Source organism: Nanorana parkeri, unplaced genomic scaffold (assembly GCF_000935625.1).
Source record: "Nanorana parkeri isolate BGI_ZX_2015 unplaced genomic scaffold, ASM93562v1 scaffold300, whole genome shotgun sequence".
NCBI lineage: Eukaryota > Metazoa > Chordata > Amphibia > Anura > Dicroglossidae > Nanorana > Nanorana parkeri.
In genome coordinates, this window is record NW_017306568.1 from 871,544 (window position 1) to 881,729 (window position 10,186).

Consider the following 10,186-nt stretch of genomic DNA (forward strand, 5'->3'; position numbering starts at 1 on the left):
TTGGGTCAGGGAACATTTGTATGTTTGTAAGTCCCAACTAATCCTTCAAGACTTACTAGCCTGACCCAGAATTAATAAATAAGCTTGCCAGAGTCCATATTTCTGCCATAAAATACACTACAGAACAGAGTTTTAGCTCCTTACTATTTATAGCACCTACAGACATTACAGAATGCCCACCTTGCATCAGAAAATATTGACTTCCCCTGTCAGGTTGTAATTTCTCAGGAAAACCATTATTCTTATTATTATCCTCTTAAGAGAAACAAACACCAGGGAAGTCCTCCAAGCATCTCCCTCCAGTTCTCTATAGGCCCCAGCATGCTTCTTCATCCAATGGGTAGTTGCGTGTTCATACTATGCCAGGTCATGGAAGACTATTTATTCAGCAGACATCTAATGTCTGTAAAAAGTCCATATATCCCATCACACTCCTGACCGGAGAATGCCCAATGTATCAGGGCGGGTGCAGCAGCAACAACAGATGCCTCCGTTAAAACGTACAAAAAAATAATAAAGTCACCGGCACTCCAAATGATCAAGTCAATAAGTTTATTGACCCAAGTGATAACACCTCTAGCCGGTGCTAGAGGTGTTATCACTTGGGTCAATAAACTTATTGACTTGATTATTTGGAGTCCCGGTGACTTTATTATTTTTATATCTAATGTCTGTAGGCTGCTTTGGATTCTTCAAATGTTTTAGGCAGGGTCCACTTTGTGCCATGTTTCTTTTCAAGCTTTGTATAACAATATGTATTACTGTAATAAAATAGTCATAATAGTAGTGATCCTAATAATCACTCTTTGAATACCAAATCCCATATATTAAAAGAGACTGGCTGGACGTAAAACAGCTCACTCCCACCCATATGTTAATGGCCCAATGGGATGCTCAGATGAGGAACCGTCTGATAAGGGGTAGGCAATAAACAGCATTTTTAACAGTAAAGATTCTCCAACATATTAGACAAACTTCATAAGACATAGTCGGTCTCCCACTACTCATGAGTGGGAAGGAAAGTGTTAACTACATGTGTGTTGCTTCAGTCCATCATCCAAAAGCAGCAGACTACGGGCAAATGTCTCCTCGTCTATCGTTTTCAGGAAGACCTGCCTATCTTTGACTAGCATCAGTTTGATATAACGCCATCTATAGTGGTGGTCTTCAAAATATCCCCAAGTAGGTCTATCAGTAAACTTGAACTGGGATAATGGATGCGATCTCAACAGATATCTCAGTGGACAGCAGGAACAGTGAAGGGTTATATCTGCAGACTTGATTTGCTACAGAGATATTGCAAATTGATGGTGTGTTGAAAAGTGTGTATGATTATCAGCCATTGTGAGATCTTTGATATCTGTGGTCGACAAGGAAGTCACCCGCCCACCACGATCCAGTGTATCAAAGTGTCCTCATTTGACATCAGATATACATGGCATCACATGTAGCAGCCAGTACTGTTACATGTGATACCAGGTATATGTGATGGCAAATAAAGATGCTCTGATACACTGGATCCTGGTGTGCGGGTGACTACCTTGTTGATGTCTGGATTTATGCAGTGCCATCCGCAAGTCATTCCAGCGCCCATTTGACTACCATATTGGTATTCTGGTCTGGAGTGCGATGCGACATTGATGCGAATGACATCATCAAACATTCACAGACATATACTTCACTGCCGGTGGCCATCATGGTGATGGACGCTAGCAAAGCTGTCTCGTGCCACTGTTGGGCTCTCAGACCATGACCAAGTGCCAGATTTTTAAGAGGGCGTGACACAAAAATGACATTCTGGTGTCACCCAGTGGCGTCACAAGGGGGGTGTGGCCCGCACCCAGGTGCCACCATTGGAGGGGTGACACCAAAATGACTGACAGTCATTTTGGTGTCACCCCCTATGAAAAGTCGGGTACTCGGTCACGGACCGAGAGCCCGACAGTGTCAGGAGAGAGGAGGGGACCCGGCTGCATACCTCATCCTGCCAGGTGAACGTCCCCTCTTCTCTCTGCCGGCGTCCATCCCCAAGATGACCGCCAGCATGCGTCAATAAGACGACCTTGCATGCGCGATGACATCATCGCGCGCGGCAACGTCACGAGCATGCACAATGATGTCACGGTGGGGTGTCACTCGATCTCCGCTCTGGGTGTCACCCAGCTTTGGGACACCCCTGGTGTCACCTAATCTTATGCTGTCACCCATTGCAGGCCGCACCCCCCCTTGTGACATCACTGTCACCATCAATGATACTAACAACCAAATAGTTTTTTTTTTAAGTCCCCAAGAATGTGACTAACAATTACAAAGTGAGCAGTTGGTTAAGTGCAGTTGTTGCCTATTGCAACCAGTCTCTTGTTTCAGATCAAAGCAGGACCAGTTTTGTCCTGCTTCAGCTTTCTTTGCTCCAGCATCGATAAATCAGCTTGCCAGAGTCTATATTTCTGCCATAAATTCAGTACAGAACAGAGTTTTGGCTCCTTATTCAAAAAGTAAACCTCTATCTCCAGCACTATTGCAAAAAAAAGAGGCCAAAAGTCTGCATGTTTTCTTAAAGGTTTGGGAATTTCTGTCGGTGTTCTGCCAGGAAGTGGACCTCCCCAACTGATTCCTTCCAAACCTCTGAGCCATAAACCGTATCCTACGAGGGTTTCTGCTCCAGATCCGTCCCCGAAGGTTTTCAAAAGTTGGCTAATGGAAGCGGTATTAGCCCGTCCCACTGGGGGCCTTGTTTTTTAAGATAATACACAGGAAGCACAGATGCTGATAATTTTCCCACTTGCCACTTCTGACTACCTGTTCTGGCTCTCAACAATACAGACAAGCCCTAACAACGGACATTAATATCCAGCTGTTTTAAATAAGTGTTGGAATTACATGTTCATGCGGCCCAAGTTGAAAGCAAATACTCCTAAAAGCGTTTTTTTTCCCCTCTTTTTTTTAGGGTCTCCAGGAAGTCTGCGTATCGGACTAAATAACCACATCTATTGTGCTGCTACAGAAACACAGGAGTGGATGGAAATAAAATTGTTTAAGTGGAAAACAGTTTAGGAAAGTGATATGTAGCACAGCTGCGAAAAAGGTTTTTTTGGCCTTCAGAAAAAAAAAATCATTAATATCTGAATTTTTTTCTGATTACTGTAGTATCCTTAGGAAGAAAGTTGTAAAGGTGAATTTTTGAAGTATTATCTTATTTTATGGGTCAGCGATCACCAACTGTACGCGTAAGGTGTTGTTCTTCAGAGGGGAAGTGTGAGGTAATATCTCAAATGATGATAGAAATTCACCAGTTCCTCTGTAGGCTTGGGCACATGAGCTTTCAAGGGTCAGCCCACTTAAAAGTGATATTTGAGTTTGGACACTACACGCATATGCTACAGTCCCTGTACCTACAAAATATGCCTTTTTACTGTGCTACAAGTGATTTTTACAAACACACATAAACCTCAAAACAGTGGTGCTCATAGGTAAGGTGCACCTTTACATTGGTGGTTAGAGGAGTAGGGTCCTACTTACGCTGATGGTTAGTGGTAACGTTCACTCTTGGGGAATTTTGTGTGCCAGTTGTTGAATGTGAAAGTTCCCTCTTACTTTGATGGGCAGTAGAGACCTGTCCCCTTGCTCTGATTGGTAGTGGATAAGTGTTCCCTTACATTGGTGGTCAGTAGAGAAGTGTCCTCTTACATTGGGTGTCGGTGGAGATGTGCCCTGTTTTATTGGTGGTTAGGGAAGAATGCCTCCTTATATTGCTGGTCAGTTGTAATGAGCTTCTTAATTTTGGTGGTCAGTGAAGATGTGCCTTTAACATTAATGTTCAGTGAAGAAGTGCTCTCTTACATTGGTGGTCAGTTGTGAAGTGCACCCTTACAATGGAGGTCAGTGGTAAAGAGCTCATTTACATTGGTGATCAGAGGTTAGTATTCCTTTACATTGGTTGTCAGTGGTAAAGTGCTTCTTTACATTACTGGTCAGTGGTACGGTGACCCCTTACATTTGCAGTCAGTGAAAAAACATCCCATTATATTGCTGATTAGTGGTGATGTGCCTCCTTACTTTGGTGGTTGGTAAAGAAGTGTTCCTTACATTAGTGGTCAGTGGGAAAGTGTACCTTTACATTGGTGGTCAGCAGTAAACGTCCCCTTAATTTACTGGTCAGTAATAATGTACCTCTCAAATTGTTTGTCGATGATAAAGTGCATCTTTACTTTGCTGGTCAGTGGTACAGTGACACATACAGTACTGTTCAGTGCTAAAGTGCCCTCTTACATTGATGGTCATGATAAAGTCCTCCTTCACTTTACTGGTCAGTGTTAAAGTGCCCCATACATTGCTGGTTGAAACGTCAGCCACTAGCCACCATTTTAACCATCTCCTTGGGTACATACATTTTAATCTTTTTAAATTTGCAGTTTGTGGTCCATGACCGAGTGCCCAACCTTTCAGAGGGGGTGACACCAACATAACTGTCAGTCATTTTGGTGTCACCCCTTCTGCTGGTGTCAGCCAGTGTGGCACCCCCCCCACACCACTCTGTGTCTCTACACAGCAAATCAAGCTATTCCCTGCCCTCCTCTCCTCCCTCCACCCTTCTACAAGCTAGTAGATGAACAGTTGCTGGAGATTGTGTTGTCCCTTGAGATCTTGTACTGGACCAGGATGTTCAGGGAAGCCGAGCAGAGAGACTTGGAACCATCTGTTCAGAAACATGATTACTGTAAGTGCTCGGGCAAACATATAAAGAAATACTTTACTGGCCAATGTATGTGTGATCAAGATTCATTATGGAAAAATGTTTGAGAGTTTAATACTACTTTAACTGCCTTTATTCTCATGAGGTTCATAAGCTCCTCCCATTCCTTCTAACAATCTGCCCCAACTGGAATCTCTGCTCCTTAATCCTCCCTCCCCTTACAGCTCGTCCTGGTCATGTACCCATTTCTCCTATCCGTGCTAAGCTCAGGGCATCCATGAATCTGGCCAACCAAGGACAAATCCCAGTTGGGACTAACTGACCCACTCATCACAACATAAACCCTTGTCTATTCTGTTCCCTAACTGACCTCTTACAAAAAAGCTAAAATTTCAAGGAGGATCAAAAAACCACCTCATTGACAAGGTACGACTATGTGTTCCAAGTTTCATGTAATAATTTAGAGATCTTCAGACCCCGAGTGATAAATGTATGAAAGGGATTCAACTCTAATTCCTCTTCTCATCGTTCATATTCATATGAACATGATAAATCAAGGGCAGAACAGGAGATTCTAATCATCAAATAGGCCACAAACCCTCCCCGGACCTCTCAGCAAAGGCCTTCCCATTTGTTTAAATCTAGTTGCTGTCTCATATAATGATTCAGCAGATTTTTCAAAGTCAGAGAGCCGATATCATGGTGACATTTGCTTTGTTCCTTTCTGTAGTTCCTCCCGAACATTTCATAGGGGGAGGAATGTAACACTATATTTGTAACATCCTTTAAAAAAAAATAGGGAATTCGGCCCAAACATAATTTATTTCAAGGTTGAAAAGAGGGGAAAACATAGACTGACAAACAGGTGTGCCGGGAAAAAAAAAAAGACTTGAATGGTCAATGAGAAAAGTAAGGATTTGGAGCGCTTGGGAAAGTCGTTATTAATAAAACATGATGTATGTATGGATGAAATTTAAAGGTGAAAGATCAACAGATGCACCATCCTTGATCTAGAAAAGAATGTCTCACATGTTTCCTCAAATAACCCCATTAGTTCGTGGTTTTGGGATTAGGAGGATGAAATTTACAGCTTGGTGGCTAAGGTTAGTGATGGATAAAAGATATCGGTCTTAAGAAACATTAGAGTCATCCTTTCGTCTAACAAAATTGACTTTTCTTGTAGATTGATCCTTGCAAGAGGCTGACATCATCAGAAAAAAAGTATGGAATGCTTTTAGATTGTTGTAACACACTTGTCTATTGGTCCTACATCTATGGTTGTCCTTTGGTTGGTCCCCTTTCTGCTGGTCATTGTTGGTTGGCCCTCCTCTTCTGTGGACCCCCTTAGCCATCAACCTTTAACTCATTTCCAAGAAAACACTCCTGTTACTGCGGCCCTAATGAGTGTTCTACTTAGAAGGATACTAGGACCTACCTGATTGGTGGAGAAGTCTTTAAAGGGCAAGCATGTTACAATATCTGGTTACCCGATGTAGGTTGTAGTTGGCACCTGAAGGTGTCTTTTATTATTTGTGTTTTTATTACTGGCCCAACCTTTCTTGTCTCAAGGCTTGGCTTTTCTTACTGGCCCAACCCTTCTTGGCTCTTGACTTGGCTTTTCTTACTGGCCTAACCCTTCTTGGCTCTTGACTTGGCTTTTCTTACTGGCCCAACCTTTCTTGGCAATAGACTTGGCTTTTCTTACTGACCCAACCTTTCCTGGCTTTTGGCTTAGGTTTTCTTACTGGCCCAACCTTTCTTGACTCTTAACTGAACAAAAATTGTCCTTATTTAGCTTCTTTAAGTCTCACCATTCTGTTTTATGGTTTGGTTCTGACTCCTCTTGATTGACTCCCTGGATTTGACTCCACCATCTCATCTGGCTCCCCCACCATTGTGTCTTCCCTTGTGTTTTGTAACCTCCTGCCAAATAATATTGGTGACAAGTTTCATTTTGACCAACAAAGTGTAAGCCTCAGTTGTCTCATAACAAATTTCCCACTTTCGAGAAACAAGTGGAATTGTCATTCAGTGGTGTACCCACAGTGGGGCAGGGGGTACAGTCTGCTCTAGTTGCAGCCATCTGCAAATTGACCAGGTTGACAAGTCATCCAAGCTAGCCCTGCACAGTACCACTATTTAGGTGCTCCAAAGCAGCATGTGCAGCCCAGGCTCTGTAGGACCACTCACACAGTGGAAATGTACTTGCCCTGTGCAGACCTCAGATGGAGGCTTCTCCTTAGCTCTGACATGTTACTTGACAATAGGGATGCACCGATACCGTTTTTTCTGTATCGAGTACCGATATTTTTTCTTCGTCATAACACGGCGCCCGGCTTCCTGGCCGGGAAGCTCCCTGACGAGGGAGCATGAAGACGGCTTCACGGCCAATCAGAGACCCGGGCGCTGCCCGGCTTCCTGATACCGGAAGCTCTGGTATCGGGCTAGGCATCGGAGCATTTGGGCAAGTACGGGTACTCGCCCTAATACTCGGCATCAGCATATTGGTGCATTTTGATGAGCTCATTTCTCTGTGACTCTTCTCTCTCCTACTATCAGCATGTTCTTGTTAGCACGTGAGCACTGCAGTGTAACAGATTGGCTACGGTAAAAAAAATCTGTTAATTGATGAATTCATGAATATAGAGCTGCATTCATTTGTGACTTTTATATCTGCCCGGAGTTTAGCTTTTAACTTTATGATTACTACTGAAAATAATTTTGAGGTTTGGCGTGGGAGGGGTGTGTTAAAAGTGAATCCTGATGGATGTTTAATACGCAATGCACGCCATTGTTGTCCCGCGTGATAATATGGCTCACTATGCCAATTTTAGTACTCACGATCGCATATGGCAGCCTGTTGAAAGGGGCCCACTACTTTTTTTTTTTCAAACTACACAGCTCCCGGGGTTATATTAATAGTCTTATTATTCTGACGATTACATAAATATCTTGTAGAGGAACATTTATAAGGCTCCCATGTGAGCGGCCGCCATTTGTCATATTTGCCGCCCACACATTGTTTTATTGTTCATTTGCTATTACACTAATTTAGCGTCTCTTGTGCCTCCTTGTCGTGGCCGGGTAATTGGCAGGATTATTAATGCGATCATTACTCCCCGTTCCCTGTTTACCTCACAAGTTGCTATTCTGTCTTTCCGATAATTAATCTTCCCGCCGCGCAGCGATGCTGTAAAATCCATGTTCACCGACAATATTGTATTCCTTACAGTAACAAACTTTAACACAGTGCACGAAAATATTACAATAACACATTGCGTTTACTGTATGCATGTTGAGTGACTGCATGCGGACAAGGCGAGAAGAAGGCCAACGCCACTCTTCACCTTCCTAGCCCCCAAGTCTCCCCAATGCCCCCCGCTTGTATTTTTTTAATACATACCTTTTTTTATAAGTTTTCTAGCTGGTCACATGATGCACAGGGTCCTCTTTGCCTCTACTCCTGTGCTGGGCATTTCTCAGTGATGCAGGGGGGCGGGTCCATGACATCCTGCACTCACAGGAAGTAGCTTGAATGGTGCTGGGTGTCATTCAGCTTGGAAGAGGACTGGCAGTAGATTGCAGTACAGTGCATCTACGGGGTACAGTGTTGTCTCCACAGGGACCGCGTTGGAGAGGAATGTACGTAGGGTTGCTTTGTCGCATTCCTTACCGGAAAACCCCAGATCAAATAAGGTGGGGTGCTCGTAATGACTGCGGATGGCGCCGCCAGGTATTATCGGTGAATGGATGTCATCAGCACAGCAAGAATATTGTAATCCAAAGCGTATGTTTATTGAAACGTCATGTCATCAGAACTAGCGCTGTCGCGGCCACGCAGGGTCCCCTTCATCAGGCTCAGCAATGGAGAGGGGCGCAACACAACGCACTTTGTTCACATCTGTGTAACGGGGTACTATGAAGTGCAGGTTCTCAATGATGTAATCATACAGTATACATGCATTGAGGCACCATTCAAAATGGCAACGCCCCCTGGTGCACTGGTGCACATGTATGGTGTATTGTGGCATGCATGCATTACACGTAAGCATCCAGCCTTAGTACATGCTTACATATTAGAGTTGCTTTTCATAATGCAATCAAAGCTTTCTTGAAAAAAATCCCTTTTATATAGTGAGTGCTGCCTTCCGTCTGCCCATCACTTCCTACAACTTCCTGGATTCCCAGTGTGCATTGTGTCTCTTTCCCTGCTGCTTGATGTGATGGAATCTCCATTACTCAAGGCTACATATCCCATCATGCATTGCTTCCAGCAAGCAATGATAATGTTACATTGTTCAGATGTTGAGTTGTAGTTCAGATGGCAAGTGCATATTCACAGGGCTAAGTGAAATGGTGTCACTGCATCCTATGGGCATCTTCAATAAGTACGTTTATAAACATCCAGATGGATCTGGTTATTAGGAGCGGGATAGAACTTATGGAAATTCAATATAGAAATACAGATTTATTTTTAGCCTTTGTTCACAGGTACCCTTTTAAGCAGTATTAAATCAACATTAAAGGACATGTTTAAGAGGAACTCCAGGATTTTTCAAACATAACCCTTGCAGTGGTTTTATTACTGCAGTGCAAGGGGCAATAACACCACTGCAGGGGTTCATTTTAATTTTCTCTAGGGGGCAAAAATAAAGAAGATGTAATCACGCAATCCTTGGTCCCGCCTGACTGCTAGACCGGTACCTGCAGCTTCTTGTCCCCCAGTCTCCAGTGGTCCAAGGACCCGTGACATCATAACATCTAAGACAGGTCTGTTATACGTCAGGACACCGAGGAACATAACACACAAAGAGTGGAAGGAGAGAGAGGTGAGCGGTCACTGCGCAGGACCGAGGATCAGGTGAGTGTATCTCCTTTATTAACGCCCATAGAGAAAAAGGAGCGGTCGGGGATTGCCCCTCTGCAAGGGTTAATTTTTTTAAATCACGGAGTTCTTCTTTAACCAGCTGCCGTCCGCCCGTAGAAAAAAAACGAACGGACGGCAGACTCGCATCAGCGGGTTGCCGTCTCCAGACGGCATTTTTTTCCTGCTCGTGCGCACCCGCTCGTTTTTACAGCCGTTAACGGCTGTTTCACATACAACCGATCAGCGGCTCTATAGCCCATCTGCGGCCCGGGACCGGCTCGGGAGGGCGTCAGGAGGAAGAGGGAGGGAGATCAGCAAGGTACGGGCTGTGAATGCAGAAGTGATGTGTATTACATCACTTCCGCATTCACCTGTCAGTCATCTGGCTGCTATAGCCAGAGAGAAGAAGCTCATGAAGCAGATCTGTGCTTCATCAGCTTCTTTTGGGGTCCCCAGGTGACATTAGGGTTCCTAGAGACCCCTAATGTCTCCATAAAGAGGACCTGTCAGTGTACCTGTGCTATTATATAGGGGGATTGTATCCCCCTATGTAATAGCAATAACAATAAGTGTAAAATATATATATATATATATATATATATATATATATATATATAAATAAAAAA

The 10,186-nt window shown here is 43.8% G+C and overlaps 1 protein-coding gene across 2 annotated transcripts in view; it reads right to left on the minus strand.

Moving 5' to 3' along the window:
- AGMO (alkylglycerol monooxygenase) overlaps positions 1–10,186 on the minus strand; it is a 132,377-nt gene that overhangs the window by 370 nt on the left and 121,821 nt on the right. The window lies entirely within an intron of this gene.